This window comes from Schistocerca serialis, chromosome 1 (genome assembly GCF_023864345.2).
Source record: "Schistocerca serialis cubense isolate TAMUIC-IGC-003099 chromosome 1, iqSchSeri2.2, whole genome shotgun sequence".
Taxonomy (NCBI): Eukaryota; Metazoa; Arthropoda; class Insecta; order Orthoptera; family Acrididae; genus Schistocerca; species Schistocerca serialis.
In genome coordinates, this window is record NC_064638.1 from 147,629,581 (window position 1) to 147,652,798 (window position 23,218).

The 23,218-nt window shown below is 47.9% G+C and overlaps 20 non-coding genes across 20 annotated transcripts; all 20 read right to left on the reverse strand.

Moving 5' to 3' along the window:
- Positions 1–420: 420 nt before the first annotated feature.
- On the reverse strand, positions 421–493 carry Trnar-ccu (transfer RNA arginine (anticodon CCU)). The gene has a single exon. It is a non-coding gene; the product is annotated as a tRNA-Arg (tRNA).
- A 6,452-nt stretch (positions 494–6,945) lies between these two features.
- Trnar-ccu (transfer RNA arginine (anticodon CCU)) lies at positions 6,946–7,018 on the reverse strand. The gene has a single exon. It is a non-coding gene; the product is annotated as a tRNA-Arg (tRNA).
- A 502-nt stretch (positions 7,019–7,520) lies between these two features.
- Trnar-ccu (transfer RNA arginine (anticodon CCU)) lies at positions 7,521–7,593 on the reverse strand. The gene has a single exon. It is a non-coding gene; the product is annotated as a tRNA-Arg (tRNA).
- A 502-nt stretch (positions 7,594–8,095) lies between these two features.
- Trnar-ccu (transfer RNA arginine (anticodon CCU)) lies at positions 8,096–8,168 on the reverse strand. Its single transcript has one exon. It is a non-coding gene; the product is annotated as a tRNA-Arg (tRNA).
- Positions 8,169–8,670: 502 nt separating this feature from the next.
- Trnar-ccu (transfer RNA arginine (anticodon CCU)) lies at positions 8,671–8,743 on the reverse strand. Its single transcript has one exon. It is a non-coding gene; the product is annotated as a tRNA-Arg (tRNA).
- A 502-nt stretch (positions 8,744–9,245) lies between these two features.
- Trnar-ccu (transfer RNA arginine (anticodon CCU)) lies at positions 9,246–9,318 on the reverse strand. Its single transcript has one exon. It is a non-coding gene; the product is annotated as a tRNA-Arg (tRNA).
- A 502-nt stretch (positions 9,319–9,820) lies between these two features.
- On the reverse strand, positions 9,821–9,893 carry Trnar-ccu (transfer RNA arginine (anticodon CCU)). The gene has a single exon. It is a non-coding gene; the product is annotated as a tRNA-Arg (tRNA).
- A 502-nt stretch (positions 9,894–10,395) lies between these two features.
- On the reverse strand, positions 10,396–10,468 carry Trnar-ccu (transfer RNA arginine (anticodon CCU)). The gene has a single exon. It is a non-coding gene; the product is annotated as a tRNA-Arg (tRNA).
- Positions 10,469–10,970: 502 nt separating this feature from the next.
- Trnar-ccu (transfer RNA arginine (anticodon CCU)) lies at positions 10,971–11,043 on the reverse strand. Its single transcript has one exon. It is a non-coding gene; the product is annotated as a tRNA-Arg (tRNA).
- Positions 11,044–11,545: 502 nt separating this feature from the next.
- Trnar-ccu (transfer RNA arginine (anticodon CCU)) lies at positions 11,546–11,618 on the reverse strand. The gene has a single exon. It is a non-coding gene; the product is annotated as a tRNA-Arg (tRNA).
- Positions 11,619–17,963: 6,345 nt separating this feature from the next.
- Trnar-ccu (transfer RNA arginine (anticodon CCU)) lies at positions 17,964–18,036 on the reverse strand. The gene has a single exon. It is a non-coding gene; the product is annotated as a tRNA-Arg (tRNA).
- A 502-nt stretch (positions 18,037–18,538) lies between these two features.
- Trnar-ccu (transfer RNA arginine (anticodon CCU)) lies at positions 18,539–18,611 on the reverse strand. The gene has a single exon. It is a non-coding gene; the product is annotated as a tRNA-Arg (tRNA).
- A 502-nt stretch (positions 18,612–19,113) lies between these two features.
- Trnar-ccu (transfer RNA arginine (anticodon CCU)) lies at positions 19,114–19,186 on the reverse strand. Its single transcript has one exon. It is a non-coding gene; the product is annotated as a tRNA-Arg (tRNA).
- A 502-nt stretch (positions 19,187–19,688) lies between these two features.
- Trnar-ccu (transfer RNA arginine (anticodon CCU)) lies at positions 19,689–19,761 on the reverse strand. Its single transcript has one exon. It is a non-coding gene; the product is annotated as a tRNA-Arg (tRNA).
- A 502-nt stretch (positions 19,762–20,263) lies between these two features.
- Trnar-ccu (transfer RNA arginine (anticodon CCU)) lies at positions 20,264–20,336 on the reverse strand. Its single transcript has one exon. It is a non-coding gene; the product is annotated as a tRNA-Arg (tRNA).
- Positions 20,337–20,838: 502 nt separating this feature from the next.
- Positions 20,839–20,911, reverse strand: Trnar-ccu (transfer RNA arginine (anticodon CCU)). The gene has a single exon. It is a non-coding gene; the product is annotated as a tRNA-Arg (tRNA).
- A 502-nt stretch (positions 20,912–21,413) lies between these two features.
- Positions 21,414–21,486, reverse strand: Trnar-ccu (transfer RNA arginine (anticodon CCU)). Its single transcript has one exon. It is a non-coding gene; the product is annotated as a tRNA-Arg (tRNA).
- Positions 21,487–21,988: 502 nt separating this feature from the next.
- On the reverse strand, positions 21,989–22,061 carry Trnar-ccu (transfer RNA arginine (anticodon CCU)). The gene has a single exon. It is a non-coding gene; the product is annotated as a tRNA-Arg (tRNA).
- A 502-nt stretch (positions 22,062–22,563) lies between these two features.
- On the reverse strand, positions 22,564–22,636 carry Trnar-ccu (transfer RNA arginine (anticodon CCU)). The gene has a single exon. It is a non-coding gene; the product is annotated as a tRNA-Arg (tRNA).
- A 502-nt stretch (positions 22,637–23,138) lies between these two features.
- Trnar-ccu (transfer RNA arginine (anticodon CCU)) lies at positions 23,139–23,211 on the reverse strand. Its single transcript has one exon. It is a non-coding gene; the product is annotated as a tRNA-Arg (tRNA).
- Between the last annotated feature and the right edge of the window lie 7 nt (positions 23,212–23,218).

Sequence of the window (23,218 nt, forward strand, 5' to 3'; positions counted from 1 at the left end):
CAGAGAGTCGGGACGTCGCATGAGCCTTTCCTGTGTGCCTGTACATACTCAGACATATTGAAGTCCAGCCACCTACTTTCCGCTGGCAATTCTTATACCTGCCGTCTTAGGCTATTCCCTTTCTGAACTGTAAGTCCTGCACACAAGACAGGTAAGTGACTATTCATATGGGTCATACCGTTTACCAACAAGTAATTTTAAAATAGCGTTTCCTTTCACAGCGCCATCACGCTTTGAAACACTTCCGCAGCTAACAGGTCGATTGATAATGGCCATCGTTTCGTTTCAGGTTGTCAGTAAGTGTGTATTTTCATATCGTCGTCATACCTGTGATACCTGTAAGCACTCACAAACACCAACTTTCTCAACTATTACACCTGTATGTGGTGAGACTGATTTTGCCCCAGTGAGTAAAACGTGTACCTCTGGTGGGACTCGAACCCACAATCCCCGGTTTAGGAGACCGATGCCTTATCCATTAGGCCACAGAGGCTGACTGGCTTTAAGCTGGCGGTGTGCTCGCTCAAATCAACACTTGCCAAGTGTACCCTTCCTGATGCGCTACTCTACGTCTGCAGAGAGTCGGGACGTCGCATGAGCCTTTCCTGTGTGCCTGTACATACTCAGACATATTGAAGTCCAGCCACCTACTTTCCGCTGGCAATTCTTATACCTGCCGTCTTAGGCTATTCCCTTTCTGAACTGTAAGTCCTGCACACAAGACAGGTAAGTGACTATTCATATGGGTCATACCGTTTACCAACAAGTAATTTTAAAATAGCGTTTCCTTTCACAGCGCCATCACGCTTTGAAACACTTCCGCAGCTAACAGGTCGATTGATAATGGCCATCGTTTCGTTTCAGGTTGTCAGTAAGTGTGTATTTTCATATCGTCGTCATACCTGTGATACCTGTAAGCACTCACAAACACCAACTTTCTCAACTATTACACCTGTATGTGGTGAGACTGATTTTGCCCCAGTGAGTAAAACGTGTACCTCTGGTGGGACTCGAACCCACAATCCCCGTTTTTTTTTTTTTTTTTTGTTAGGGCCTCCCATCTCCCCTTCTAGCCCTTCCATTCGCTCTCCTTCATGCGCCTTCTTCGGCGAGCTTCTTTGCTAAAATCAAATTAAATGCTCCTTCTCACGTAAGGGAATCCATGCCAAACGTGGTGAGAAAAGTAAATTTCTGCATCCAAGTGAACTCATTCTGTGATGTTGGATGGTTTTTCATAACGAGGGAACTTGATATGTTGAAAAACGGGGATAAAGAAAGAAAAATTAAGTGGAAAACTGAAAAACGTAGACTTCTTAAGGACACACACAATACATGACACTGATCTCAGATTATAATCACAGTATATCATTCAACACATCATCCAATACCTTCCTTTTGAAAGAGTATGTGTAGCATATTTCCAAAATGCTTGGCGTGGTTCCGTTGGGCGCGTAGCTTGTAATATTCCTCCGTGATGTAGCAGTTGTAGTCCTCAATGGTGTCCGTGGTCGTTTTGTGGATGACAAAGTGAACAAAATTGCCGTATAGCCACAGTATGGTATTATTTTTCTGACGCGGAAAATACATCACGTCCGGGGCCGAGAGTTCGGTGGTGGTGATGAATCTACCATCATTGCGCCTGAGGAATGCGACCTGCTGCTTAATGTGGTTCCATATGGTATTGTATCCTTGACAAGTAAACCTGTGAACTGTCGTATCCACATATCCACAACGGCGACACATGGGAGTATCATGAAGTCCTATAGCATGGAGCCTCTCATTGTTGGCGATGATATCGTTAACCACTTGATACCATGTCGACCGTACTGACATGCTTAAGACTTTATTATGAATATTCTTCCAAACAGTATTCCAATCTTTGGATGGATATTTTTTCTCGATTCGATTCCTGACTGAACAGCGCCATGGAATAGAAGTAGCAGATGACGTGGCGCTACGGCTGGGTGTCAGATGTATACTCTCTTTGTAACTGATCTCGGTGAAGTAAAGTCTGACATGGTGCAGCTTAAAATGGATCGGAGCCACATTGACAGGAGCATCTAAACTCTGAGGTTCAGTCAGATGAAACAGTTGCGTCGTAATACTGTCGGGGTACTTACGGAGATGTTCTCGAGTACGCTTGATAAATAAAGTCACTGTCTTTTGACGAATATCTGTGAGTCCGAGGCCACCGGCGACCGGAGGTAAGGTCACTGTACGAGCTGCCACTTTAAATATACAGCCTCTCCATAACAGCTGACAGACTGCCCTCGTAATATTTTTGGCGATGCCCAAGGGAATAGGTAGACATTGCCCCAGGTAAATCGCTTTTGACAGGATCACACAGTTAATCAGTTGTACCCTTTGCATTAAATTGAGGTCCCTATTTCGATGCTCTATTAATGAGCCTCTGATGTTGGTAAGCATGTTCTTCCAGTTAACGGAAGCCATCTTGAGCGGGCAGCTAGAAAATGTGACACCGAGAGACTTATGTTGGTTCGTGGAAGTGATCCAATCTAAGTCTGCGTTCGCATAACCATTGAGGCTGAGCATAGAGCTTTTCGTGTTATTCACAGCAGCACCAGTAGCACCACAATAAACGTGTAAGGCGGTCTTAAGAGTTTGAACATCGTCGTCACTCCGAACTATGACCCCTAAATCATCTGCATACACATTGGTTACTTTCTTTACCGACATAATCGTGATCCCTTCCAAGAGAACGTTTAAATGTCGGACAAGAGGTTCCAAAGATATGACATAGAGCAGCATGGAGAGTGGGCTTCCTTGCGGGAATCCACGACAAATATTTATGGCTCTCGTGCATTGACCGTTGACAAGTACTTTTGCCGTCATCCCAGTAATCATACTTTGCAAAGACTTCAAGCACCGTCCCCCAAAACCCAGGGCCGACATTGTTTTAAAAAGATAACGATGATCAATCCGGTCAAAAGCATTTGCAAAATCAATAAAGCATAGAGCACCTTGAAGTTGAGCTGCCGAAAAAAATGGAAATCACATCACGATATTCACTGACCGTTTTGATGATACTTCTATGCGGAAGGGCCGTTTGGTCCTGCGCAATGACACGTTGTAGGACTGGAGTCAGTCGCAATTTCAGTGCACGGGCAACAATTTTATAGTCTCCATTTAATAAACATATAGGTCGCAGACGACGGACATCCTTCATTCCTCGCCCCTTGGGTACCATCACAAACACACCCTCTTTAAACTCCGAGGGTATGGAGATACCGTTGATGACTTCATTGATGATGGCGGTGAGCACATCGCCTAGAACATTCCAAAACCTGTAGTAAAATTCGACTGGTAAACCATCCGGTCCAGGCGTCTTGTTTACCGGAGAAGTTTTGACGATATCCAAAACATCATCACTAGTAAATATGTCCAATAGCGCCCTATTCTCGTCCTCAGTAACTATCGAGTCTGTGCCGTGAAGTAACGTCGCGACAGACTGTGCATTGACATCAGGGGCAGTATATAAACACGTAAAAAAGCGATGGATTTCGTTAAGGATGTCACGTTGTTCATGGAGCACATCGTTATTCACATCGCGCAGGGTGTTGATAAAACTATTCCTTCTATTCTTTGCATGCCGGAGGAGATGATACAAAGAGGCAGTTTCATCTTCGACAGTGGAATGTGATCTTGACTTTACCTTCAAACCATCAAGTTGTCGTCGTTTCAGTTGGGTTAAAATCGCCTTAATTTTCTTGATTTGCATGAAATGGTCAGCAGACAAAACGGGACGATCATACAGTTCTCGCAAACAGGTATAATAAAATTCAATAGTGTCTTTCCGAAGTTGAGCCCTTGCCTTGCCATAGTCGATCAAAGTCATCCTCAGCTTCCTTTTAGCGTAGTTGGTCCACCACTCAATGGTGGAAACGTATCTGGGGCGCGCTCTGAGGCACATATTCCAGGTCACTTGGATGGATTCATTTAAGTCTGGTTCGTGAAGAAGACTGACATTCAATTTCCAAAGACCGCGTCCCCAATAGGTCGTTTGCCGGGCAAGATGTATGCTACAACGAACTCCACAGTGATCAGAAAAACTGGTGGGAATCGTGTCTATTGAAGATGCACACTGCATTAAACTATCGGATATATAAATTCTGTCAATTCTACTGGCCGCCAAGTTCGTCATATACGTAAACTTAACAGCTATGGGGTGAAATAATTCCCATGCGTCTGTAAGACGTAAGGCTGTGACACAATCTTTCAGTGCTTGAGAGAAGTTAAAGGTCGGTTTTTGATCTTTTGACTTCAGTACACAGTTCCAGTCGCCAGCTATAATGATATTTTCTGAATTGTCGTTTAATAAGTGAACCATTTCACCGGTGAAAAAAGTTGTCCTGGCCGCTCGGGAGCTGCTACCAGAGGGGGCATAGACATTAACAACCGTCGTATTAAAGATTTTACAAGAGATTCCGCGACCGGATTCGAGAAGACACAAAGGCTCCGCCGGTATACCATGTTTCACCAAAATAGCCGTTCCACATTCATTTTCGAAAGCAACATTTAAAATTTCAGTAAACCCCGGGAAATTAAATTCACTGACCATTACCTCCTGCAAGAGAGCAATATCGGTATCCGAATTATACAAGAAATCTTTCAAAGCCGCCAATTTTGGTGGACTCCTAATCCTGTTAATATTCAAAGTCATTATATTGTAAGTCTGTGACATTCTCTGTAAACGTCGTTCCATTTAGGAAGAGAAAACAAATGGACACACCAACATAAAAACCAGTGTAACGTTCAACAAAATCGTCCTGTTATTATCTGTGGACAAATGAGGCATTTCAGTTTAGCGCAGCGATCCAGGGTGCCCTGCAAGGAGACTGTCGTCAACTGGTATGCTATCAATGATCATCGGCAGCGTGTCAACTGCCGTCGTTGCTCGTGGTGCACAGTCATCTTCCTTGTCCGTCGCCCAGTCCAACCTAGGGGAAGACCGATCCGTGCTACATTCACGAGATGGCCGTCTGGGTGGACCATCATTGGGAGCCGCCAAGCCTTCTTTACACTCTATCCCTCCTCTAGACCTGTGTGTACCAGGGTTTCTACCATCTTCCCTATCTTGACTATACGTTGAACTATCTGATATATCCTTATTTTCCTCTGGTCCATCATTGCTTTGGTCATCGTCCATCTTCGTAATCTGACGCAACTTTTCCCTGGTTTTTGGGACCTCGTGCGCCGCCGCCGGATGGGCAATCCGCCTCTTCTTGTTTTTTCGCGATCTAGGCGGGGAAGAGACAATATCTTGCCCGTCATCCGGTGGGGAATGAGGCAGAGTAACTCCGACAGTGGCTGAGTATTCCAACTCCTGGAGCACCGTCGCATCAGTTCGACGCTGGGGAGTATCAGTCGAAACCTCTGGGTTAACTGGCACTTCGTTATGTAGCCGGGGTAAGGCAGGTTCGCCCTGGTCAGAGACCGTGGAATCGTGAAGGGGAACTGCTTGAGAGACATGGTCGGTACCCGTCGCTTGGATGACACTTGTCGCAACGGGAGGGGACGGTGGAGCGATGACAGCCGCAGCCGCATACGAGAGCGGTATATTTACAACTCCAGGTGAGCGCGTGACGCTATCTCCGGGTGGTAACTGCGCGATCCGACGTCGCGAACACTCGGCGCGAATGTGCTCCGTCGAGTTACATATAGAACAAGTTCGCGGCTGTCCATCATAAATAACTAAAGCACGATACCCGGATACACTGATGAAGGACGGGATGTGCTTCAGCAAATCAATTCGAACCTGCCTCACGCCGTTCAGTACAGGCAACGGATAATCATTTCCCCACTTTTCTTCGTGAATAGAAAGGACACGTCCATAAGCACGTAAAACCTCGCTCACATGATCACAAGGGATTTCGAAAGGAAGTTCAAATATCCGCACCGTACGCAAACCAAGTCCACCAAAAGAGACGTGAACTTCGGTAACACTCCCATCAGAACGTGTAAATCTCATAACACCACCACTTTCTTCAACGATACGACTACAGAGATCAGAATCCTTCAATTTAACAAATCCGACTGTTGCAAGGTGCGACAAATGTATTCCAGTAATAGCATCGGAAGGAATCTTGACTTGTTCAATCACAAAATATTGAAATTCCAGGGCAGACGGTTTAACACATCCACGTTCAAAAGTAAACTTAAGAGTATCTCTTCTAGAAATCAAAGCCATCTTCAAACTGGCACCATTACACAAACATCAACAGGAGCACCCAGACAGCACAAACGAATGTATTGATAACGGAACGAAAAATCAACTAATAACAAGATAATCAACACAATATGGCGTCACAAGCAGCAGCAAACTTGCCTTGCCCTGAGCAGCGACGGAGCACAGCGTAAACACGTCCGCTCTCCACGACGGCTCAAGCCGGAATTACTGCGACTTCCCATTAGGCCACAGAGGCTGACTGGCTTTAAGCTGGCGGTGTGCTCGCTCAAATCAACACTTGCCAAGTGTACCCTTCCTGATGCGCTACTCTACGTCTGCAGAGAGTCGGGACGTCGCATGAGCCTTTCCTGTGTGCCTGTACATACTCAGACATATTGAAGTCCAGCCACCTACTTTCCGCTGGCAATTCTTATACCTGCCGTCTTAGGCTATTCCCTTTCTGAACTGTAAGTCCTGCACACAAGACAGGTAAGTGACTATTCATATGGGTCATACCGTTTACCAACAAGTAATTTTAAAATAGCGTTTCCTTTCACAGCGCCATCACGCTTTGAAACACTTCCGCAGCTAACAGGTCGATTGATAATGGCCATCGTTTCGTTTCAGGTTGTCAGTAAGTGTGTATTTTCATATCGTCGTCATACCTGTGATACCTGTAAGCACTCACAAACACCAACTTTCTCAACTATTACACCTGTATGTGGTGAGACTGATTTTGCCCCAGTGAGTAAAACGTGTACCTCTGGTGGGACTCGAACCCACAATCCCCGGTTTAGGAGACCGATGCCTTATCCATTAGGCCACAGAGGCTGACTGGCTTTAAGCTGGCGGTGTGCTCGCTCAAATCAACACTTGCCAAGTGTACCCTTCCTGATGCGCTACTCTACGTCTGCAGAGAGTCGGGACGTCGCATGAGCCTTTCCTGTGTGCCTGTACATACTCAGACATATTGAAGTCCAGCCACCTACTTTCCGCTGGCAATTCTTATACCTGCCGTCTTAGGCTATTCCCTTTCTGAACTGTAAGTCCTGCACACAAGACAGGTAAGTGACTATTCATATGGGTCATACCGTTTACCAACAAGTAATTTTAAAATAGCCTTTCCTTTCACAGCGCCATCACGCTTTGAAACACTTCCGCAGCTAACAGGTCGATTGATAATGGCCATCGTTTCGTTTCAGGTTGTCAGTAAGTGTGTATTTTCATATCGTCGTCATACCTGTGATACCTGTAAGCACTCACAAACACCAACATTCTCAACTATTACACCTGTATGTGGTGAGACTGATTTTGCCCCAGTGAGTAAAACGTGTACCTCTGGTGGGACTCGAACCCACAATCCCCGGTTTAGGAGACCGATGCCTTATCCATTAGGCCACAGAGGCTGACTGGCTTTAAGCTGGCGGTGTGCTCGCTCAAATCAACACTTGCCAAGTGTACCCTTCCTGATGCGCTACTCTACGTCTGCAGAGAGTCGGGACGTCGCATGAGCCTTTCCTGTGTGCCTGTACATACTCAGACATATTGAAGTCCAGCCACCTACTTTCCGCTGGCAATTCTTATACCTGCCGTCTTAGGCTATTCCCTTTCTGAACTGTAAGTCCTGCACACAAGACAGGTAAGTGACTATTCATATGGGTCATACCGTTTACCAACAAGTAATTTTAAAATAGCGTTTCCTTTCACAGCGCCATCACGCTTTGAAACACTTCCGCAGCTAACAGGTCGATTGATAATGGCCATCGTTTCGTTTCAGGTTGTCAGTAAGTGTGTATTTTCATATCGTCGTCATACCTGTGATACCTGTAAGCACTCACAAACACCAACTTTCTCAACTATTACACCTGTATGTGGTGAGACTGATTTTGCCCCAGTGAGTAAAACGTGTACCTCTGGTGGGACTCGAACCCACAATCCCCGGTTTAGGAGACCGATGCCTTATCCATTAGGCCACAGAGGCTGACTGGCTTTAAGCTGGCGGTGTGCTCGCTCAAATCAACACTTGCCAAGTGTACCCTTCCTGATGCGCTACTCTACGTCTGCAGAGAGTCGGGACGTCGCATGAGCCTTTCCTGTGTGCCTGTACATACTCAGACATATTGAAGTCCAGCCACCTACTTTCCGCTGGCAATTCTTATACCTGCCGTCTTAGGCTATTCCCTTTCTGAACTGTAAGTCCTGCACACAAGACAGGTAAGTGACTATTCATATGGGTCATACCGTTTACCAACAAGTAATTTTAAAATAGCGTTTCCTTTCACAGCGCCATCACGCTTTGAAACACTTCCGCAGCTAACAGGTCGATTGATAATGGCCATCGTTTCGTTTCAGGTTGTCAGTAAGTGTGTATTTTCATATCGTCGTCATACCTGTGATACCTGTAAGCACTCACAAACACCAACTTTCTCAACTATTACACCTGTATGTGGTGAGACTGATTTTGCCCCAGTGAGTAAAACGTGTACCTCTGGTGGGACTCGAACCCACAATCCCCGGTTTAGGAGACCGATGCCTTATCCATTAGGCCACAAAGGCTGACTGGCTTTAAGCTGGCGGTGTGCTCGCTCAAATCAACACTTGCCAAGTGTACCCTTCCTGATGCGCTACTCTACGTCTGCAGAGAGTCGGGACGTCGCATGAGCCTTTCCTGTGTGCCTGTACATACTCAGACATATTGAAGTCCAGCCACCTACTTTCCGCTGGCAATTCTTATACCTGCCGTCTTAGGCTATTCCCTTTCTGAACTGTAAGTCCTGCACACAAGACAGGTAAGTGACTATTCATATGGGTCATACCGTTTACCAACAAGTAATTTTAAAATAGCGTTTCCTTTCACAGCGCCATCACGCTTTGAAACACTTCCGCAGCTAACAGGTCGATTGATAATGGCCATCGTTTCGTTTCAGGTTGTCAGTAAGTGTGTATTTTCATATCGTCGTCATACCTGTGATACCTGTAAGCACTCACAAACACCAACTTTCTCAACTATTACACCTGTATGTGGTGAGACTGATTTTGCCCCAGTGAGTAAAACGTGTACCTCTGGTGGGACTCGAACCCACAATCCCCGGTTTAGGAGACCGATGCCTTATCCATTAGGCCACAGAGGCTGACTGGCTTTAAGCTGGCGGTGTGCTCGCTCAAATCAACACTTGCCAAGTGTACCCTTCCTGATGCGCTACTCTACGTCTGCAGAGAGTCGGGACGTCGCATGAGCCTTTCCTGTGTGCCTGTACATACTCAGACATATTGAAGTCCAGCCACCTACTTTCCGCTGGCAATTCTTATACCTGCCGTCTTAGGCTATTCCCTTTCTGAACTGTAAGTCCTGCACACAAGACAGGTAAGTGACTATTCATATGGGTCATACCGTTTACCAACAAGTAATTTTAAAATAGCGTTTCCTTTCACAGCGCCATCACGCTTTGAAACACTTCCGCAGCTAACAGGTCGATTGATAATGGCCATCGTTTCGTTTCAGGTTGTCAGTAAGTGTGTATTTTCATATCGTCGTCATACCTGTGATACCTGTAAGCACTCACAAACACCAACTTTCTCAACTATTACACCTGTATGTGGTGAGACTGATTTTGCCCCAGTGAGTAAAACGTGTACCTCTGGTGGGACTCGAACCCACAATCCCCGGTTTAGGAGACCGATGCCTTATCCATTAGGCCACAGAGGCTGACTGGCTTTAAGCTGGCGGTGTGCTCGCTCAAATCAACACTTGCCAAGTGTACCCTTCCTGATGCGCTACTCTACGTCTGCAGAGAGTCGGGACGTCGCATGAGCCTTTCCTGTGTGCCTGTACATACTCAGACATATTGAAGTCCAGCCACCTACTTTCCGCTGGCAATTCTTATACCTGCCGTCTTAGGCTATTCCCTTTCTGAACTGTAAGTCCTGCACACAAGACAGGTAAGTGACTATTCATATGGGTCATACCGTTTACCAACAAGTAATTTTAAAATAGCGTTTCCTTTCACAGCGCCATCACGCTTTGAAACACTTCCGCAGCTAACAGGTCGATTGATAATGGCCATCGTTTCGTTTCAGGTTGTCAGTAAGTGTGTATTTTCATATCGTCGTCATACCTGTGATACCTGTAAGCACTCACAAACACCAACTTTCTCAACTATTACACCTGTATATGGTGAGACTGATTTTGCCCCAGTGAGTAAAACGTGTACCTCTGGTGGGACTCGAACCCACAATCCCCGGTTTAGGAGACCGATGCCTTATCCATTAGGCCACAGAGGCTGACTGGCTTTAAGCTGGCGGTGTGCTCGCTCAAATCAACACTTGCCAAGTGTACCCTTCCTGATGCGCTACTCTACGTCTGCAGAGAGTCGGGACGTCGCATGAGCCTTTCCTGTGTGCCTGTACATACTCAGACATATTGAAGTCCAGCCACCTACTTTCCGCTGGCAATTCTTATACCTGCCGTCTTAGGCTATTCCCTTTCTGAACTGTAAGTCCTGCACACAAGACAGGTAAGTGACTATTCATATGGGTCATACCGTTTACCAACAAGTAATTTTAAAATAGCGTTTCCTTTCACAGCGCCATCACGCTTTGAAACACTTCCGCAGCTAACAGGTCGATTGATAATGGCCATCGTTTCGTTTCAGGTTGTCAGTAAGTGTGTATTTTCATATCGTCGTCATACCTGTGATACCTGTAAGCACTCACAAACACCAACTTTCTCAACTATTACACCTGTATGTGGTGAGACTGATTTTGCCCCAGTGAGTAAAACGTGTACCTCTGGTGGGACTCGAACCCACAATCCCCGGTTTAGGAGACCGATGCCTTATCCATTAGGCCACAGAGGCTGACTGGCTTTAAGCTGGCGGTGTGCTCGCTCAAATCAACACTTGCCAAGTGTACCCTTCCTGATGCGCTACTCTACGTCTGCAGAGAGTCGGGACGTCGCATGAGCCTTTCCTGTGTGCCTGTACATACTCAGACATATTGAAGTCCAGCCACCTACTTTCCGCTGGCAATTCTTATACCTGCCGTCTTAGGCTATTCCCTTTCTGAACTGTAAGTCCTGCACACAAGACAGGTAAGTGACTATTCATATGGGTCATACCGTTTACCAACAAGTAATTTTAAAATAGCGTTTCCTTTCACAGCGCCATCACGCTTTGAAACACTTCCGCAGCTAACAGGTCGATTGATAATGGCCATCGTTTCGTTTCAGGTTGTCAGTAAGTGTGTATTTTCATATCGTCGTCATACCTGTGATACCTGTAAGCACTCACAAACACCAACTTTCTCAACTATTACACCTGTATGTGGTGAGACTGATTTTGCCCCAGTGAGTAAAACGTGTACCTCTGGTGGGACTCGAACCCACAATCCCCGGTTTAGGAGACCGATGCCTTATCCATTAGGCCACAGAGGCTGACTGGCTTTAAGCTGGCGGTGTGCTCGCTCAAATCAACACTTGCCAAGTGTACCCTTCCTGATGCGCTACTCTACGTCTGCAGAGAGTCGGGACGTCGCATGAGCCTTTCCTGTGTGCCTGTACATACTCAGACATATTGAAGTCCAGCCACCTACTTTCCGCTGGCAATTCTTATACCTGCCGTCTTAGGCTATTCCCTTTCTGAACTGTAAGTCCTGCACACAAGACAGGTAAGTGACTATTCATATGGGTCATACCGTTTACCAACAAGTAATTTTAAAATAGCGTTTCCTTTCACAGCGCCATCACGCTTTGAAACACTTCCGCAGCTAACAGGTCGATTGATAATGGCCATCGTTTCGTTTCAGGTTGTCAGTAAGTGTGTATTTTCATATCGTCGTCATACCTGTGATACCTGTAAGCACTCACAAACACCAACTTTCTCAACTATTACACCTGTATGTGGTGAGACTGATTTTGCCCCAGTGAGTAAAACGTGTACCTCTGGTGGGACTCGAACCCACAATCCCCGGTTTAGGAGACCGATGCCTTATCCATTTTTTTTTTTTTTTTTTTTTTTTTTTTTTTTTTTTTTAGTCGAATGCTCTACGACTTTTTTTTTTTTTTTTTTTTTTTTTTTATACATTACAACATGAAAATGAAGAAGCCCCTCCTGGGCCAAAATCATATAGTTCCCTCCCGGAACGCATGTCCGCTGGGGACAGTAGGGAGATAGACTTTCCGGCCTTCCGGACGCTAGGCCGTCTTCTCGATGCTAATTTATAACCGGTGAATTCGGATAGGTTTTTTTTTTTTTTTTTTTTTTTTTTTTTTTTTTTTTTTTTTAATTGATGCATGGATTCTTCGTGTATCGTTACACGATTTTACCTGTGTAGATACCAGCATCGCCATACAGCGATATATAGACTAACCGCTCATGCCTATCGTCAACGGTTCGCCAGAAAGTCTTCAAACACCTTCATAAGAAAATGGGCATAATGTTTGCGGTATGTCTGTGTTCGCTTCAGTATCCAGTGTTGGGTCTCCAAGAATGATCTGTACTCGCCCACGTCATGCTCCGACGTGCTGAATAGGTAGTACACAGTTATCCCCATTAACCAATGTACTGCGTGTCTCTTCGTTCGCGGGTACGGGTTATCATCAGGGCAGAGTAGGGACATCATTGAAATGGCGTGCGGCGCCGTGCGTTGGATGAAGGCCAATAGGCGACAAAGCAGTTGGCACACGTCCTTTGCAGCCCCGCAAACTAGCCGGTGGAGGTCCGTATCGTGCAGTTGGCACGTCGGGCAAAGCGGCGATGCCGCGAGATGAATCTGGTTCAGACGTGACTGCGTCGGGTATTTACGATTCACGTAATAGTACCATGTGGCCCGCGCCGCCGTCGGTAAGTTAGGGGGGTGGATATTGCACCAGACCGCAGTCCAGTCGTACCGAGGATATTTGCTTTCGACCACGTTCCGGCGCTGTCGCAACATAAGGGTGCCGTACACACTGCGGACTGCGGGCAGGTCGTCAATAGGCAGCATCTTCCGCAGGTAACTGTAGTCCAGCAGAAAAGTCCGGCAGTGGCACAAGGCCGTTGGGATGTGGTGAATATCGATCGGCGGGTCCAGGTTGGGGGGCACGATTTCCGTCAGGAGGAAGGAGATCAGACGGTTATGGTCGCGTTTCCAATGCCATAGCGTCAGTCGCACGAACAACGCCAAGGCCTTGACGTAGACATTGATGAGTCCGAGGCCGCCAGCTATCAGCGGGAGAGTGAGCGTCGCGTGACTTACTTTAAAGAGATGTCCGTGGTTCACGTAATGGCCGAAGACTGCCTGGAGTCTGTCCGCTGTCGCCCGCGGCATGGGAAATATTCGCGCCATGTATATAATCTTCGACACCAGGTAGGCGTTGACGAATTCGACCTTTTGCAGCGCATCGAGGGACCGTAAGGTGTGTAGTCGGATACTGGCGCGGATATTGTGCAAGAGGCGTTTGTAGTTGAGAGCGATCGTGCGGCGCATATTCTTAGTGTACGTTACTCCCAAACATTTCATCTCTGTAAGCACCTTAATGCGGGTTTCTGGTTGCGCGGGTAACCCGCGTCCAATGTGCATAATTCCCGATTTCCGCCTGTTGAGCTGTGCACCAGCCGCTTTGCCGTATCTCTCAATCAGAGCTATTGCCATATCAACCTCTGCGTTCGAACGTACTAAGATGACGACATCATCCGCGTAAGCCCGGTACACAAATTTATCTTCTCGCATAGTGACGCCCCGTAGCGTTGTGTGGAGTTGAACCAACAGCGGCTCAATCGCGAGGGCAAACAAGCTCATGGAGAGGGGACACCCCTGTCTGACAGAGCAGTGTATCTGTACGGGTCCTGCTAAAAGTCCGTTTACTAAGATCATTGACTCTGATCCATGAAGAAGCCGCAAGACCGACGCAATGAGCCGTTGTGGAACACTCATCGCCGTCATTGTTTCGCGGAGAAAGTCATGGCCGACTGCATCAAAGGCTTTTTCTAAGTCGACAGCAAGCATGGCACCTTGCATGCTACACGCATCTGCGATGGCTATCAGATCACGGTAGTCACACAACGCCATATGAATAGCGCGATTGTCACCGACTCCAGTCTGGTCTTTTCCCGTTAACAGTGTAAGGGCCGGTCGGAAGCGAAGGGCCAGGAGTCGTGCAAAGAGTTTGTAATCACTGTTAAGCAGTGTTATCGGCCGGAATTGATGCACAGAGTATCCGGAAGATGTCTTCGGGACTGGAATGATTAGTCCCTGCGTAAATTCGCGAGGGACTGCCACCTCAGGATTGAGTAGCTCCTGGAACATCTGTCGCAACATCGGCGTGAGGAGACTTTGAAATTCTCTGTAGAATTCTATAGGCAGTCCATCGGGCCCAGGGGCTTTATTCTTGCGACCCTTGGCCAAGGCCGTCGCCACTTCCTCTTCCGTCACATCTTCCTGCAGTGCATCAACAGTGGCGCGATCGAGTCGGCGCGGCAGGGCCGTGAGTATGTCATTAAGTGCCCCTCGATCTGGCGTCTTCTGCGAGTACAGACTGGCATAGTACTCCACGAACCCTTTTTTGATCTCGGCCTGTGTGGTTAACCGCCGGCCGTCCACCGTCCGAAGTGCCGTGATGAGTTTGCGTGTATACTGCCGCTTTTCCCCTACCACGTGGTGCAAAGAGGGTCGTTCGTGCGCGACCTCATATCCCAGTCGTGCTCGAATGACGGTTCCATCCATCTTGTGGCGCATGAGATGCAACAGTTTGGCTTTGACGCGGTTGATTTCCACAAGACTAACCGGTCGTTGTGCGGGACGGTTGTACATGTCACGGAGAACACTAAAGTAAAATTCCACCGTCGCATTGTACCATTGCATCCTCTCGCGGGAGTAGTTCATTAGTGTCCTCCTCAAGGCCGGTTTGGCGCAATGTAGCCACCAGAGGAGCACCGACTGATAGGCGTGTGTGCGACGTAAGCAGTTCGTCCAGGTTTCGGTGACTTGTACACGGCAATCACGATCCTGCAGAACAGCGACATTCAATTTCCACAATCCTCTGCCGCGATAGGTTGCCTGGCGCGCCAGAGTGATGGTGCAGATATACGCCAAATGATCTGAAAAGATCGTCGGCCAGAGTTCCGACTGCTGAAGACTGAGACGAAGCCCGCGCGACGTATATATGCGGTCCAGGCGGCTCGCTGACGTAGCCGTGAAGTAAGTGAACCCCGGCGCGTCTCCATGAAGGCAGGTCCATGTGTCCAGCAAGGCCATGTCACGTATAATGGCAGAGAGCTCCGGGCATGTGTTGTAGTTCGGCGTCTGGTCGCGGGGTGACAGCACGCAGTTGAAGTCACCTCCGAAAACGACGTGATCATACCTGCCCGCGAACAGGGGCATTATGTCAGTCCTATAGAATTCCGAGCGGGCGCCTCTATTACTTGAGCCAGATGGAGCGTAGACATTAATGATGCGGACGCCAGCGAGCGTAAGCGCTGTACCTCTCGCCGAAGGTAGAAAAGCGACGTCCGTAACTTCGAGACCCTCTTTGGTTAAAATGGCAGTGCCCAATTCGTGTGCGGTACCAGGATGGACATGAGCGGTATATGTGCGCAAGGACTGGAGATCCGACTCCCTGACCTCCTGTAACAGGGCGATATCGACATCCGCCGCTCGTAACATGTCACTGAGAAGCTGCAGTTTACGAGCACTGCTGATTTTATTAATGTTGATTGTCGCTATGCGATACGCCTGTTGAGGGTTCATTGGACACATCGCCGCGGCACCTTCTGCTTTTAGGTTCGCTGTGCTTTCTCCGAGCCGTCGATCGGCTCACTTGATCCTGGTCGGAATGCGTTACCCATGGTACCATGGGTGTCGTCCACGGCCAGTGGTTTATCCGTCGGTCCGGAATCCTGAGCGTCAATCTCAACATCATCAGCCCAATTTACTTCATTATGCACAGGGGCGGGGCGGAGCAAGTTCGGAAGGTTGCGATCCGGCTCATCACATGGTTCAAGGGGTCGCGTCGTACTCACATCCATAGGGGTCGCACTGCAGGCGTCAACGCCACCGTGACCGGGGGGGCTGGCCTCTCGCTGCGTAGGGGCCTGGTCTGTTGCAGAACTCGTCGCCGGAGTGCCGCGCTGCGTTTGCGCAATCCGTGTGGCTTTTTCACGATATGGGCGAGCTGCTTCGCCAGCATCTGGGGGAGCGATACGTTGTTTCTTGCGCTTCTTTTGTTGGTGCCGAGAAGTATGGGCTTCCTCCGCGTCTGAAGGTTGAGACTGTCCCGCACTAGGTGTTTCGGAGTCCGCTCCCGTCTCGGGCGTCACGTCAGAGACCACGTCCATCACTTCCGTCCGCGGAGGGTCCACATGCGCGGAGACATCCGGACTGGGGGCGTCTGAAGCCGGCCGCACTGAGTGATCGACCACCGGGGCCTCCTGCAGCATGGCCTGCTCCTGTGATGCAGCGGGAGGATCGGTAACAGCGGGGAATGGCACCGCAGCTCCTCGCGCAGCCGCGACATACGTAAGTGGCATAGCTTGGGACCGCTGCGGATCGAGGTTCTCGCCCACAGGCAATTGTGCAATTCGTCGTTGTAGACAGTCCGATCGTACGTGACCTTCTTTTCCACAACCAGAGCATGTACGAGGTTGTCCATCATACATGACGATCGCTCTGCAGCCACAAATGTATACGTAGGAGGGGATATGTTTCTGAAGGTCGATTCTCACTTGACGGACACCATTAAGAACAGGGTACGTCTCAAAGCTCAACCACTTCTCCTCTGTATGGGCGAGGACCGTCCCATAATTTTGCAGGGCCGAAGTTACTTGGTGGGCAGTCACCTCAAATGGTAGTTCAAAGACACGTACCGTTCTGATTCCAATGCCCGCTGGTTCCACAAGGACTGTCCCTACATTGCCATCGGAGTGAAGGAACTTATAAGAGCCTCCCGACGTCCGAATCAGTCGGTCACAGCAATCGTCATTGATAAGTTTCACATACACAACACTTGCCACTATCGAAAGATGAATACCAAATAGTTCGTTTGGATCTAATTTTACTACCTCTCTCAAAAAACGTTCAACTTCAAGCGCTTTGGGTCGGGCAAAGCGGTTCTCAAACGTGAACTTGACTGTCGACTTTCGTATAGTATGAGCCATGTGAACGTTGCCTGTACGATGGACGCTGCGCCGCTATCACAACACTCACCGCCTCTGCTAAGCTGCTGGTCGCGGCTAGGACGTAAACAGCACGTCCGCGCCGCACGGCTTCTCAAGCCCGACTCGTCCATTAGGCCACAGAGGCTGACTGGCTTTAAGCTGGCGGTGTGCTCGCTCAAATCAACACTTGCCAAGTGTACCCTTCCTGATGCGCTACTCTACGTCTGCAGAGAGTCGGGACGTCGCATGAGCCTTTCCTGTGTGCCTGTACATACTCAGACATATTGAAGTCCAGCCACCTACTTTCCGCTGGCAATTCTTATACCTGCCGTCTTAGGCTATTCCCTTTCTGAACTGTAAGTCCTGCACACAAGACAGGTAAGTGACTATTCATATGGGTCATACCGTTTACCAACAAGTAATTTTAAAATAGCGTTTCCTTTCACAGCGCCATCACGCTTTGAAACACTTCCGCAGCTAACAGGTCGATTGATAATGGCCATCGTTTCGTTTCAGGTTGTCAGTAAGTGTGTATTTTCATATCGTCGTCATACCTGTGATACCTGTAAGCACTCACAAACACCAACTTTCTCAACTATTACACCTGTATGTGGTGAGACTGATTTTGCCCCAGTGAGTAAAACGTGTACCTCTGGTGGGACTCGAACCCACAATCCCCGGTTTAGGAGACCGATGCCTTATCCATTAGGCCACAGAGGCTGACTGGCTTTAAGCTGGCGGTGTGCTCGCTCAAATCAACACTTGCCAAGTGTACCCTTCCTGATGCGCTACTCTACGTCTGCAGAGAGTCGGGACGTCGCATGAGCCTTTCCTGTGTGCCTGTACATACTCAGACATATTGAAGTCCAGCCACCTACTTTCCGCTGGCAATTCTTATACCTGCCGTCTTAGGCTATTCCCTTTCTGAACTGTAAGTCCTGCACACAAGACAGGTAAGTGACTATTCATATGGGTCATACCGTTTACCAACAAGTAATTTTAAAATAGCGTTTCCTTTCACAGCGCCATCACGCTTTGAAACACTTCCGCAGCTAACAGGTCGATTGATAATGGCCATCGTTTCGTTTCAGGTTGTCAGTAAGTGTGTATTTTCATATCGTCGTCATACCTGTGATACCTGTAAGCACTCACAAACACCAACTTTCTCAACTATTACACCTGTATGTGGTGAGACTGATTTTGCCCCAGTGAGTAAAACGTGTACCTCTGGTGGGACTCGAACCCACAATCCCCGGTTTAGGAGACCGATGCCTTATCCATTAGGCCACAGAGGCTGACTGGCTTTAAGCTGGCGGTGTGCTCGCTCAAATCAACACTTGCCAAGTGTACCCTTCCTGATGCGCTACTCTACGTCTGCAGAGAGTCGGGACGTCGCATGAGCCTTTCCTGTGTGCCTGTACATACTCAGACATATTGAAGTCCAGCCACCTACTTTCCGCTGGCAATTCTTATACCTGCCGTCTTAGGCTATTCCCTTTCTGAACTGTAAGTCCTGCACACAAGACAGGTAAGTGACTATTCATATGGGTCATACCGTTTACCAACAAGTAATTTTAAAATAGCGTTTCCTTTCACAGCGCCATCACGCTTTGAAACACTTCCGCAGCTAACAGGTCGATTGATAATGGCCATCGTTTCGTTTCAGGTTGTCAGTAAGTGTGTATTTTCATATCGTCGTCATACCTGTGATACCTGTAAGCACTCACAAACACCAACTTTCTCAACTATTACACCTGTATGTGGTGAGACTGATTTTGCCCCAGTGAGTAAAACGTGTACCTCTGGTGGGACTCGAACCCACAATCCCCGGTTTAGGAGACCGATGCCTTATCCATTAGGCCACAGAGGCTGACTGGCTTTAAGCTGGCGGTGTGCTCGCTCAAATCAACACTTGCCAAGTGTACCCTTCCTGATGCGCTACTCTACGTCTGCAGAGAGTCGGGACGTCGCATGAGCCTTTCCTGTGTGCCTGTACATACTCAGACATATTGAAGTCCAGCCACCTACTTTCCGCTGGCAATTCTTATACCTGCCGTCTTAGGCTATTCCCTTTCTGAACTGTAAGTCCTGCACACAAGACAGGTAAGTGACTATTCATATGGGTCATACCGTTTACCAACAAGTAATTTTAAAATAGCGTTTCCTTTCACAGCGCCATCACGCTTTGAAACACTTCCGCAGCTAACAGGTCGATTGATAATGGCCATCGTTTCGTTTCAGGTTGTCAGTAAGTGTGTATTTTCATATCGTCGTCATACCTGTGATACCTGTAAGCACTCACAAACACCAACTTTCTCAACTATTACACCTGTATGTGGTGAGACTGATTTTGCCCCAGTGAGTAAAACGTGTACCTCTGGTGGGACTCGAACCCACAATCCCCGGTTTAGGAGACCGATGCCTTATCCATTAGGCCACAGAGGCTGACTGGCTTTAAGCTGGCGGTGTGCTCGCTCAAATCAACACTTGCCAAGTGTACCCTTCCTGATGCGCTACTCTACGTCTGCAGAGAGTCGGGACGTCGCATGAGCCTTTCCTGTGTGCCTGTACATACTCAGACATATTGAAGTCCAGCCACCTACTTTCCGCTGGCAATTCTTATACCTGCCGTCTTAGGCTATTCCCTTTCTGAACTGTAAGTCCTGCACACAAGACTGGTAAGTGACTATTCATATGGGTCATACCGTTTACCAACAAGTAATTTTAAAATAGCGTTTCCTTTCACAGCGCCATCACGCTTTGAAACACTTCCGCAGCTAACAGGTCGATTGATAATGGCCATCGTTTCGTTTCAGGTTGTCAGTAAGTGTGTATTTTCATATCGTCGTCATACCTGTGATACCTGTAAGCACTCACAAACACCAACTTTCTCAACTATTACACCTGTATGTGGTGAGACTGATTTTGCCCCAGTGAGTAAAACGTGTACCTCTGGTGGGACTCGAACCCACAATCCCCGGTTTAGGAGACCGATGCCTTATCCATTAGGCCACAGAGGCTGACTGGCTTTAAGCTGGCGGTGTGCTCGCTCAAATCAACACTTGCCAAGTGTACCCTTCCTGATGCGCTACTCTACGTCTGCAGAGAGTCGGGACGTCGCATGAGCCTTTCCTGTGTGCCTGTACATACTCAGACATATTGAAGTCCAGCCACCTACTTTCCGCTGGCAATTCTTATACCTGCCGTCTTAGGCTATTCCCTTTCTGAACTGTAAGTCCTGCACACAAGACAGGTAAGTGACTATTCATATGGGTCATACCGTTTACCAACAAGTAATTTTAAAATAGCGTTTCCTTTCACAGCGCCATCACGCTTTGAAACACTTCCGCAGCTAACAGGTCGATTGATAATGGCCATCGTTTCGTTTCAGGTTGTCAGTAAGTGTGTATTTTCATATCGTCGTCATACCTGTGATACCTGTAAGCACTCACAAACACCAACTTTCTCAACTATTACACCTGTATGTGGTGAGACTGATTTTGCCCCAGTGAGTAAAACGTGTACCTCTGGTGGGACTCGAACCCACAATCCCCGGTTTAGGAGACCGATGCCTTATCCATTAGGCCACAGAGGCTGACTGGCTTTAAGCTGGCGGTGTGCTCGCTCAAATCAACACTTGCCAAGTGTACCCTTCCTGATGCGCTACTCTACGTCTGCAGAGAGTCGGGACGTCGCATGAGCCTTTCCTGTGTGCCTGTACATACTCAGACATATTGAAGTCCAGCCACCTACTTTCCGCTGGCAATTCTTATACCTGCCGTCTTAGGCTATTCCCTTTCTGAACTGTAAGTCCTGCACACAAGACAGGTAAGTGACTATTCATATGGGTCATACCGTTTACCAACAAGTAATTTTAAAATAGCGTTTCCTTTCACAGCGCCATCACGCTTTGAAACACTTCCGCAGCTAACAGGTCGATTGATAATGGCCATCGTTTCGTTTCAGGTTGTCAGTAAGTGTGTATTTTCATATCGTCGTCATACCTGTGATACCTGTAAGCACTCACAAACACCAACTTTCTCAACTATTACACCTGTATGTGGTGAGACTGATTTTGCCCCAGTGAGTAAAACGTGTACCTCTGGTGGGACTCGAACCCACAATCCCCGGTTTAGGAGACCGATGCCTTATCCATTACGCCACAGAGGCTGACTGGCTTTAAGCTGGCGGTGTGCTCGCTCAAATCAACACTTGCCAAGTGTACCCTTCCTGATGCGCTACTCTACGTCTGCAGAGAGTCGGGACGTCGCATGAGCCTTTCCTGTGTGCCTGTACATACTCAGACATATTGAAGTCCAGCCACCTACTTTCCGCTGGCAATTCTTATACCTGCCGTCTTAGGCTATTCCCTTTCTGAACTGTAAGTCCTGCACACAAGACAGGTAAGTGACTATTCATATGGGTCATACCGTTTACCAACAAGTAATTTTAAAATAGCGTTTCCTTTCACAGCGCCATCACGCTTTGAAACACTTCCGCAGCTAACAGGTCGATTGATAATGGCCATCGTTTCGTTTCAGGTTGTCAGTAAGTGTGTATTTTCATATCGTCGTCATACCTGTGATACCTGTAAGCACTCACAAACACCAACTTTCTCAACTATTACACCTGTATGTGGTGAGACTGATTTTGCCCCAGTGAGTAAAACGTGTACCTCTGGTGGGACTCGAACCCACAATCCCCGGTTTAGGAGACCGATGCCTTATCCATTAGGCCACAGAGGCTGACTGGCTTTAAGCTGGCGGTGTGCTCGCTCAAATCAACACTTGCCAAGTGTACCCTTCCTGATGCGCTACTCTACGTCTGCAGAGAGTCGGGACGTCGCATGAGCCTTTCCTGTGTGCCTGTACATACTCAGACATATTGAAGTCCAGCCACCTACTTTCCGCTGGCAATTCTTATACCTGCCGTCTTAGGCTATTCCCTTTCTGAACTGTAAGTCCTGCACACAAGACAGGTAAGTGACTATTCATATGGGTCATACCGTTTACCAACAAGTAATTTTAAAATAGCGTTTCCTTTCACAGCGCCATCACGCTTTGAAACACTTCCGCAGCTAACAGGTCGATTGATAATGGCCATCGTTTCGTTTCAGGTTGTCAGTAAGTGTGTATTTTCATATCGTCGTCATACCTGTGATACCTGTAAGCACTCACAAACACCAACTTTCTCAACTATTACACCTGTATGTGGTGAGACTGATTTTGCCCCAGTGAGTAAAACGTGTACCTCTGGTGGGACTCGAACCCACAATCCCCGGTTTAGGAGACCGATGCCTTATCCATTAGGCCACAGAGGCTGACTGGCTTTAAGCTGGCGGTGTGCTCGCTCAAATCAACACTTGCCAAGTGTACCCTTCCTGATGCGCTACTCTACGTCTGCAGAGAGTCGGGACGTCGCATGAGCCTTTCCTGTGTGCCTGTACATACTCAGACATATTGAAGTCCAGCCACCTACTTTCCGCTGGCAATTCTTATACCTGCCGTCTTAGGCTATTCCCTTTCTGAACTGTAAGTCCTGCACACAAGACAGGTAAGTGACTATTCATATGGGTCATACCGTTTACCAACAAGTAATTTTAAAATAGCGTTTCCTTTCACAGCGCCATCACGCTTTGAAACACTTCCGCAGCTAACAGGTCGATTGATAATGGCCATCGTTTCGTTTCAGGTTGTCAGTAAGTGTGTATTTTCATATCGTCGTCATACCTGTGATACCTGTAAGCACTCACAAACACCAACTTTCTCAACTATTACACCTGTATGTGGTGAGACTGATTTTGCCCCAGTGAGTAAAACGTGTACCTCTGGTGGGACTCGAACCCACAATCCCCGGTTTAGGAGACCGATGCCTTATCCATTAGGCCACAGAGGCTGACTGG